This window comes from Eutrema salsugineum, unplaced genomic scaffold, assembly GCF_000478725.1.
Source record: "Eutrema salsugineum unplaced genomic scaffold, Eutsalg1_0 scaffold_4, whole genome shotgun sequence".
NCBI lineage: Eukaryota > Viridiplantae > Streptophyta > Magnoliopsida > Brassicales > Brassicaceae > Eutrema > Eutrema salsugineum.
Window position 1 is genome coordinate 12,472,690 of NW_006256686.1, and position 10,387 is coordinate 12,483,076.

Sequence of the window (10,387 nt, forward strand, 5' to 3'; positions counted from 1 at the left end):
GACCAGTTTACACCAAGGACAATCCGTTTAGACCCCCAAGCACCAAGTGTTCTTTGTTAAACAAGCGACCTCGGCATGATACCCTCGTGGTGGAGCGTGCCGAGGTGCCCGGTTTTAAGAACGATCGAAAACAAGAACACTTGGAACACTTAGATCGAAAAAGAGGATTTGCGCGGTCTATGGAAAAGACTTGGAGGCCACAGAGATTTACTCGTTAGCATAAGCTCAAACCACTCGGCTTGGTGCCCTCGGAGTGGAACATGTCGAGGCCGCTCATGTTAACACGAGAAAAACCAGTTTAGACCGTACGGCCCACGTCATCCCCATACCGCGTCTATGAAGGCTTTGCGAGGTAATTTGAATTTGAATGCTCGGTCAAGAGGAATTTTGGCGCGGTCAACGGCTGGAGCTGGAGCAGAAGGGGGGACCAGTCTCACAACAGTCCAAATGCCAGCTGGAAAGCGTGCTCCAGCCCATACCAGCCTCCATACCGAGCTAAAACGCAGAGTTTGCCTTCTTCACTCTTTTCTCTGCATTTTGCGAACACAACTCTCTCATTTCTCATTCATTTCACGCGATCCCAAGTATCTCTAGATTCGTTAGGGTGTTGGCTATTCTGCATAAGCATCTCACTAAGCTTGAATCTTGGATTCCCAAAGGTATTTGCATCTTAAAGAACTCATCTTTTTCCTGCATTATTTGCGAACTTTAATGTTTGTAAAATGTGGAATCGATTCTTCTAGAGCATCTCGGCCTCTAGAAACAATTTTGAAAATTCCATCAGGATAGACAACACATGAAAAACTGGTCTTTGCACTTAAAATCATTTGTTGTTGAGTTTTTAAAATTCATGAGGAAATGCACTTGGAATCGGCTTTAATGGTGAACTGAGTTATTTGAGCTGAACTGTCTAGATATCTTGTCTCACTCCGGTTGTTCTAGCCAGATCCAGAGGAGGGGTACAAAAGGAAAAGCCGTTGCCTTGGCACGTAATGGAGGAACAAGCAAGAAACCCTCAGCAAGACCCGATGGCGAGCCAGCCGCTAAACGAGCAGGGAACGCCGAGGCCACTCCGTTGCCGGACCTTGAATCAAGGAGGAATGGGAAGCAGGAAGCTACTGGAAACGACGAAGACGAGCTCAGAGCCCTGATCCCTCATGAAGCTGATTGTGGCAAAAGGCCGAAGGAGGAACCAAAGGCCGAGCCCGAGGAAGAGCATTTCCCGACTACCGAGGAGTATTTGGACCATTTTAACTCTATAAGGGTGGCTCAAGGTCAGTTTCCTGATATGGAGTTGTTGAGACAGTTTGAGATACTCGATGATGTTACCCTTATCTTTCAAAACATGGGCTTGGCCGAGTTCTTTGCGATGAGCGATGTTGCTTATGAGGGGATCACACAACAGTGTCTTGCCACTTTGGAGGTTATCATATACCCCAAGAGAGATCCCAAGCGCTTACATGGCAAAGGGTTTGGCCACATAGAGTTTGACATGGAAGGCGTGCACTACAAGGTCAGTTTCAAGGAGCTTGATGAGATATTTGGTTTTGAGAGGAACGGAAGCTCGCTTGACAAGTTTGTGTATCCAAAAGAAAAGTTGGCTGCCCTGTGGGAAACAATTGCCTTCGGACCTTATTTAGGAGGAAAGAGCAAGACAAGTTGCATCAGAAACCCTGCGATCAGATATACAAACCGAGTCTTAGCCTCTACATTCTTCTCGACCTATAACCCTGGTGTTATTCATACGGCCGAGCTTGAACTGTTAGGACTCGGACTGAAGCCGCTCATCACTCAAATGAAGAACAAGAAGGAGTTCCAAGGGCCAATGCATGTGCCCTCCTTAGGCGCGTTCTTTGCGATTCAAATGCTCACTTACCGGCGCAATGTATGGTGCGACCGAAAGAAGAAAGGAGCAAGGAGGCTTCAGAACGGTTGGATTGTCACTAAGATTTTGAGAGCTTAAGGGTTTATATTCCCTGATTCACCGTCAAAGCCGAATCTCATTGATGAGCAATACCTAAGTAAAAGTGGTTTCCTCGGAGGCAAGTCAGGGGACAAATGGGTTTACAACTTCACGCTGATGCACAGAGACGGGACACAGGTTCTACTGCCTAACCGGGGCCTCACCATGCTTGATAAACAGTGTAACGTTTCCTTCTATGTCCTCAAAGATCAGTTGTACAACCCATCTCTCGACCCACCAATGCGCAAGTGCACCAAAGCCGCGTCTAGCAAGCCTCAGAACGAGAATGGCCCGGCCGGATGTGAGAATGAGGAACAAAGACACGCTGAGAGAAGGATTGGAGCAAGCCGATATCATTTTGATCCATACGTGTGGGGTGAGCCTGAATACCACGCCAAGAAGCTGTATTCGAGAGTGAACACCCTCCAAAAGTGTTGTAAGTGGCAAGACAAGACCATTCACGCGTTGGTGGACTGTGTAAGGCACTTGAAAAAGAAGGTCAAGCAACTCACCAGGCCATCCTCACCGGACAAGAACTCGACGACCTCAACCGCACCGATTACACAAGAAGAGGTTGGAGAAAGCTCAAACGCGAAGAACCCGGAGTTTCCACCAGGCAAAGAGGACTGGATCGATCCTGCCACAGCTTTCTTACCTGAACCCTCGGAGAGCAGCCCACCACGTCAGTCCACACCCTCCTGCTCAACATCAAATCCCTCGTACTACCTGGGATCAGACCTCTCCGATTGAGGTATCGACTTCAAACCCTTGTAAATATGCATCTTGTATATACCATATCGCATTTGTCTAGTTTATCTTTTTACTTCTCTCACACGCTTTTATAACACAAGGGACTGTGTTATTTAAGTGTGGGGGAGGAGCTTTGTGTGTTTCTGATCTTGTTTTCTTTGTTCTTATTTGACTTTTGCATTCTTGAGTCTCATCTAGCTCAGTGCATATGATAAACCTGAAAATTTTCACAAAAATGCATCATTCTAGTTGCATCTCGCATTTTAAGATCGAGTCTAGTTGTATCATGTAGGATTGCATCAGTGCAAGGAGCAATGATAGATTTTTTCCTAGAGAGTAAATCACTCGAGAGCTTGAACTAAATATGCTTGTGAAACTCATTCTGTGCTTGTAAAGCTTGAAACAATTTGAATCTGAGAAGCAATTTTGAATTGAACTCAACTCTAACTAAGTGATAACCCTGAACTTGAATTGTAAATATCTTTTGATGCATTATCTTTTAATGCATTGCTTGAATAGGCTTGTGGATACCAATATACATACTTGAGCTAGAACCATTGTTTTTACCACCCTCCTTCCTTAGGTCAAGTAGCTGAATCCGCATCTTGGATCAGTTCCCTCGCCTTGAACCTACCCTTCTTTCGAGCCAATGTTTGTGTGTGAACTGAAAGGCCACCTTGGATCAAACTTAGCAGAAAGTGTTAGGTTTAGAGCGACAAGGGCAAGTCTCATTGAGTGCTGTGTTCCAACATCAAGGAACCGAGAGTTTTGGCGAGGAATAAGTGTGGGGAAAAAGACTTGTTGGTGAGTGGAAAAAGGTGAGATGAGTGGGAAAGAAAGTGGAAATAGCTAGGGGAATGAAAGAAAAAGAATTGAGTCTTGGAGTGTTGAATTAAAGAAAGTGAGCTCTAATGTACTAAAAATAAAAAGTTCAGCCGCTAAAGATGAGTAAAGAAGCCATACGGCTCAAGTGTTCAAAAGGAAATGAAAAGAGGCTAGGAGCTGCGAAAGATGAGAGCTGTGTAAATAAATGAACTCCAAGACGCGAGGATGAAAATGAAGAGCAAGTCCCCTAGTGAAAAGAAAACAATGTGAAAAGTGAGGATCTTGAGAGGGTGAGCAAGTGAGAAAACTTTGAGTGGAGTGTGGGGTGTGATGAGTTTTGCCCTTGTATGCATAGGTTGCTTTTTACCTTTAGCTTCTGCCAAAGTTTGGTCGTTCATAGAGAGATCCCTTAGCTGCATTGCACCCGTTTGAATATTGTTGAGATCATTTTTATCTCATGACCTCACCCTAGCCAAGCCAGCCTGTTTGAACATTGCATCATTTGATTCACCGGTTACGAACTTAATGAATGTGAAAGAGTTGAATTTGATGAGAACTTGTGGAGATTCCCTGTTTTAGTTGATACATATCTGAGTATGGCTTTGCACTGTATATTTGAGCATGAATCCAAGTTCTCATTGTGATCACTTCTCTCTAAAAAGCAAATATGAGCTCCATTTGCACTACAACCTCGTCCTTTCAATTGTTCTTTTCGCTTGAGGACAAGCAAAGGCCGAGTGTGGGGGAGTTGATATGTCTATATTTTGCATCATTTAAGTTGCATTTTAGAGTCCTCATCATGTGTTTTTCCATGTAAATTGAGTCTTTAGGCATCAAAATAGGATGTAGGGCTTGCATTAGGTCCCAAAGAGTTTTGCATGTTTTGAAGTCTTTATCAGGTGCTTTGGAAGCCATTTGGAGTTCAAGAAGAGGAGCAGAAAAGAAAACGGTGAAGAAAAGGGTCAAAAATGGTGAAAACCGCTTGGAAAAATTTCTCGGCCAAAACTCGTACCGGCTGGACTGGAACCTCGGTCAAAATCCTTACTGAACGGCCAAATCGGTTAAAATCGAGTATCGGGTGAAAATTCCCTCGGGTGAAATTTTAGGCCGAGGCGAGAAGGATTTTACGGCTAAAAAGCTTACCGTGGTATACAGCCCTCGGCCATTTTCCTTACCGCGGGAAGCTTTTCTCGGTTAAAACTTGTCCTTGTCCGCGCGTTTCAAAGATCAGCAATCCGGGGAACCTTCCAGTTCGAACCAGTTATCGGGGTCTTCATCAAAGTTGGAGATAATCAAGCAAAGATCCCAGAACAGGTTGAATCACCCAATTCGAACCAGCGAGGAGAAAGATATGGCTTCCGGCGTATGCACCAGTATTGCGCGTACCCGAGAACCGAACAGCGGACTTCAAAGATCACGAGGGACGGAGCCCTTCCGGTCCGAACTAGCCTGTCCAGTCTTCATCAAAGTTTTAGAACTGTGAAAAACCTTCTCAGAACGCTTAGAATCGCTCAATTCGGAGCAAGGTTTTGAAAGATAAGGTCTCCGGAGTTCACATGGGTCTAAAAGCTTATTTTCCGGTGATTCCCATGCGGTGCAAAGATGTGAAATCCAGGAAGCCTTCCGCTTCCCAAGCTCCGACGGTTTCTTCACCAAAGTTCGAGCTTATTGAGTCATCTTGACTATGGAACTGGTATTAAAGCAATTGGAGTCGTGTGTTGAAAGTTACTGCTTCCGGAAGGCAAGTTGGTCGTTACGAGCCTAAATGAGTTGCGATACGCGCTAAGTGTTTTCTCAGGCATCGGCATCATTACCTCGACATTGCCCAAGCCAAGGCTCATATCTTGAGAGTATTTTGGACTAAACCTCATGCTGACAGCTCGGCATGATGAGATCAAGGCATGCACACGTAAGAAATGAAGTTGGAAACGACTAAGTGTTGAACGTGCACCTCGGTGTAATGGCCTCGGCGTGCATGCCGGACTCTGTTCTCCCGAACCCCTCGACTACCAATCCCCACGACATTTTATGGCGAGGTCCCTTGTCACAACTCCAGATTCGAGAACAAGACGGCTCAAGAACACATACGTGGAGATGGATCAAAGACTAGGGTTCATGCATGTTCTTGACGTGTTCTTCACGAGATCTCCATTTCGATCTTTGCTCACGTGCACTCCTCGACATCAAGGCCTCGGCTTCACTCTCCGACACACCGTGGCACTCACCCATCAACCCGAGAAGGCGGCTCAGTACCCGGTTTGTTCCAGGCTGACCCGCGACACTTTCCCTTTGCTATAAATACATTTTAGGACCAAAAACCTAATCATCTTATCTCTTATCATCTTTTAGCTTTAAGAACTTGCCTCTTTTGTGAAACTTGATTAATCTAATCTGATATCTCGTTTTTGCATCAGAATCTTGTGCTTTCTTTATTTTCTTTTATCATCCACATCAAACTCCTTATCAAGACTAGCTACACATCTTGCAAAGGACTTAGTGAGCTCGTTATGATCAGTGAGTAGTCGTTTAAGCGGCTTTAGATAGGTAGATTAGGGTGCTTTCAAGATAGATTAATGGGTTTAGGTGTCTAGTATTGCATGTTTCATTCTTTAACCGACGAGATCTCTAAGCTGGATCCAAGCACATCACTTGAGGTTCAGATCTGAGACATATCTCGCATCAAAAGTGTTTGTAGAAATTTCTGAACCACTCGGTTAAGGGTTTAAAAGTCTTTCGCGAGAGTGATAGTTTGTTCTCTTAAATGACATATTGAACTGAATCTTATTGCTGACTGATTCGTGCTTCTCAAAAGAGATTTTGGTATGAAAGAGGATCAGTTTAGATGTTTAAGACTTTCATGAGAAGATTAACATGCCTTGAGTTCAAAGTTAAATGAAACCGCTTGATAAAATGATTCATTAACCCATTAGTTTAGCTTGGAAGCACCCGAGTCAAGTATCCTGTCTAAAGCTTCTGCCTTTATCATATATTATCATCATCCAAACCATTTTCTTGTCGTTTGCATCTTTACTTAGATTAAATCTCATCTCTTGTTTCATTTTCATGCTTGATATGTCTATATTTTGCATCATTTAGAGTGCATTTTAGAGTCCTCATTATGTGTTTTCCCCATGTAAATTGAGTCTTTAGGCATGAAAATAGGATTTAGGGCTTGCATTAGGTCCCAAAGAGTTTTGCATGTTTTGAAGTCTTTATCAGGTGCTCGGGGAGTCATTTGGAGCCTAAGAAGAGGAGCAGAGAAGAAGACGGTGAAGAAAAGGGTCAAAAATGGTGAAAACCGCTTGGAGGAATTTCTCGGCCAAATCGCTTACCGGACGGCAAGAAACCTCGGCCAAAATCCTTACCGATCGTTCAACCTCGACCAAAAAGCTTACCGATCGCTCAGCACCGACCAAAGTCCGTACCGATCGACCAAAGTCAGCCTGGGTCGAAGATCAGGTGTAAATACCGCGGGTTGAGTTTTTGGCCAAGGCGAAGGAATTTTTACGACCAAAAAGCTTACCGCGGTACACAGCCCTCGGCCATTTTCCTTACCGCGGGAAGCTTTTCTCGACCAAAATTTGTCCTTGTCCGTGCGTTTCAAAGATCAGCAATCCGGGGAACCATCCGGTCCGAACCAGTTGGCGGGGTCTTCAGCAAAGTTGGAGATAATCAAACAAAGATCCCAGAACAGTTGGAATCATCCAATTCGGACCAGTGGGGAGAAAGATACAGCTTCCGGAAGATGCACCAACATTACGCGCATCCGAGAACCGAACGGTGGAGTACAAAGATCACGGCGGACGGAACCTTTCCGGACCGAACCAGCTTTCCCGGTCTTCATCAAAGTTTGAGAGCTTTGAAAGACCTTTTCAGAACGGTTGGGATCGCTAAATTCGGACGAGTGGTTTGAAAGATAAAGTCTCCGGAGTTCACACCGGTCCAAACAGCTTATTTCCCGGTGATTCCAATGCGGTTCAAAGATATGAAATCCAGGAAGCCTTCCACTTCCCAAGCTCCGACGGTTTCTTCACCAAAGTTCGAGTTTATTGAGTCACCTTGACTATGAAACTGGTCTCAGAGCATTCGGAGTCGTGGGTCGAAAGTTACTGCCGCCGGAAGGCGACATGGTCGATACGGGCCCAAATATGTTGCGATACGCGCTAAGTGTTTCTTCAGGGCTCGGCATCATTACCTCGACATCAGCCAAGTCAAGGCTCATATTTTGGAAGTATCCTGAGCTAGGCCTCGTATAGATACCTCGGCACGTTGGGATCAAGGCATGCACACGTAAGAAAGGAGCTGGAAACGACTAAGTGTTGAACATGCACCTCGGTGTAGCGACCTCGGCGTGCATGCCGGACCCTATTCTCCCGAACCCCTCGACGTCCAAGCGCCTCGGCATTTTATCCCGAGGTCCATTGTCACAAGCCCAGAATCAAGAACAAAGCTGCTCAAAAACACACACGTGAAGATGGATCAAAGACTAGGGTTCATGCATGTTCTTGCCGTCACGAGATCTTCATTTGGATCTGGACTCACGTGCGCTCCTCGACATGAAGACCTCGGCTTCACTCTCCGACACACCGTGGCACTCACCCATCAGCCCAAGAACGCGGTTCAGTACCCGGTTTGTTCCGGGCTGACCCGCGACACTTTACCTTTGCTATATATACATTTTGAGACTAAAAACCTAATCATCTTATCTCTTATCTGTTTTTAGCTTCAAGAACTTGCCTCTTTGGTGAAACTGGATGATTCTAATCCGATATCTCGCTTTTGCATGAGAAATCTTGTTCTTTCTTTATTTCTTTGATCATCTAACATTAAACTCCTCATCATGACCAGCTACACGTCTTGCAAAGGACTTAGTGAGCTCGTTATGATTAGTGAGTAGTCGTTTAAGCGGCTTTAGACGAGTAGATTAGGGTGCTTTCAAGGTAGATTAGTGGGTTTAGGTGTCTAGTCTTGCATGTTTCATTCTTTAACCGACGAGATCTCTAGGCTGGATCCAAGCACATCACTTGAGGTTCAGATCTGAGACATATCTCGCATCAAAAGTGTTCGTAGAAATGTCTGAACCACTCGGTTATGGGTTTAAGAGTCTTTCATCACGAGAGTGATAGTTCGTTCTCTTAAATGACATTTTTGAACTGATTCTTATTGCTGATTGATTCGATGCTTCTCAAAAGACATTTTTGGTATGAAGGAGGATCAGTTTAGATGCTTAATACTTTCATGAGAAGATTAACATGCCTTGAGTTCAAAGTTAAATGAAACTGCTTGATGTTTTGATACATTAACCAACTAGTTGAACTTGGAAGCATCCGAGTCAAGTATCTCGTCTAAAGTTCCTTGCTTTATTACATATTATCATCATCTGAATCGTTCAGTTATTATTTGCATCCTGTCTCTGTTTAGATCTAATCATTTGCTTTACCTTTCATGCTTAATCGTTTGTTACTTAGCTTAGTTCAAAACCTTCACCTTTTGTCTTGACTTAAATGAACAAACATCATAGTCTAGTGTCTCGTTGACTTGTCTGGATTGATACCTCTTTGTGCTACTTCGACAAAGGGGATTGATAGCCCTGAGTCCTATAAAAGTCTTATCTATCAATTGGCGCCGTTGCCAACTTGTCGGAGCATTAGTCTTTTGTTTGTTCTTGAGTTCAAGATTTTACCTTTCTTTGTTTTACTCACTTCTTTGCAAGTTCTTGTGTTGCTTTCAGGTGCATGAAAACCAGGTCTCGGAGCACAGAACCGCCTCTACCGTACGACGACAACATCAACCGGATTGAGAGGCGAGCTCGCGAGAGGGAACGGCATTTTGAACGACTTGGAATGGCAGAACAGCAAAGGATCGAGCAACAGGCTCACGACGCCGAACACCAGGCTCATGCTAATCAGGCGCAGGCAGGCAGGAATGAACAACAAGCTTATGTTAACCAACAACATGCTCAGAGGAACGAAAGGCTTGCTCAGCAAAACCAACAACAAGCTAATAGAAACGAGCAACAAGCCCACCATGTTCATCCGCCACCGCCACAAGCTCAGAGACAACCTCCTCCGGTCTTTGTTGGAGAGAACGACCGAGCTAATGCGCACCAATACCGAGCTGGGATTCAAGCTCCACCGGTTCAAAACAACAACTTTGAAGTTAAAGCTTCCCTACTCAACATGGTGCAGAACTCAAAGTTCCACGGTCTAGCCGGAGAAGACCCTCTTGAGCATCTAGATCAGTTTGATCGGGTTTGCGACCTAACTAAGATCAATGGTGTCTCGGAAGATAGCTTCAAGCTACGCTTGTTCCCATTCAGCCTCGGTGATAAAGCTCACCAGTGGGAAAAGAACCTCCCGAGGGGTTCTATACAAACTTGGGAGCAGTGTAAACTGGCGTTCTTATCAAAGTTCTTTTCCACATCACGCACGGCTAAGCTCAGAAACCAAATCTCAAGCTTCACGCAGCACAACAACGAGAGCTTTAGCGAAGCTTGGGAACGGTTTAGAAGCTATACTAACCAATGCCCACACCACGGCTTCTCAGAGGCATCCCTCTTGAGTACTTTATACCGAGGTGCACTCCCCAAGATCAGCAACAAGAAAGCATAAAACAAGGAACAAACAAGCTATGATTAATGAACTAAGCAAGCAAACAAAACAAGATGATGGTGATTAAGCAAATGATAAAAGCTAAACCTCTAGATGTGATCATTGATTAGGGTGCTTTAGATATTGAATCATGATGCTAAGAACATAATGCAACACTTGCTACTCTTTAGTCTAGGCTTCTTAATCAGAATAATTCATTTCCATGAACATAATCCCTTTGCAAATCACTTAATCAAGT

The 10,387-nt window shown here is 44.5% G+C and overlaps 1 non-coding gene across 1 annotated transcript; it reads right to left on the reverse strand.

The window, feature by feature from the left end:
- Positions 1-9,972: 9,972 nt before the first annotated feature.
- LOC112084692 lies at positions 9,973-10,079 on the reverse strand. The gene has a single exon (XR_002898353.1). It is a non-coding gene; the product is annotated as a small nucleolar RNA R71 (small nucleolar RNA).
- Between the last annotated feature and the right edge of the window lie 308 nt (positions 10,080-10,387).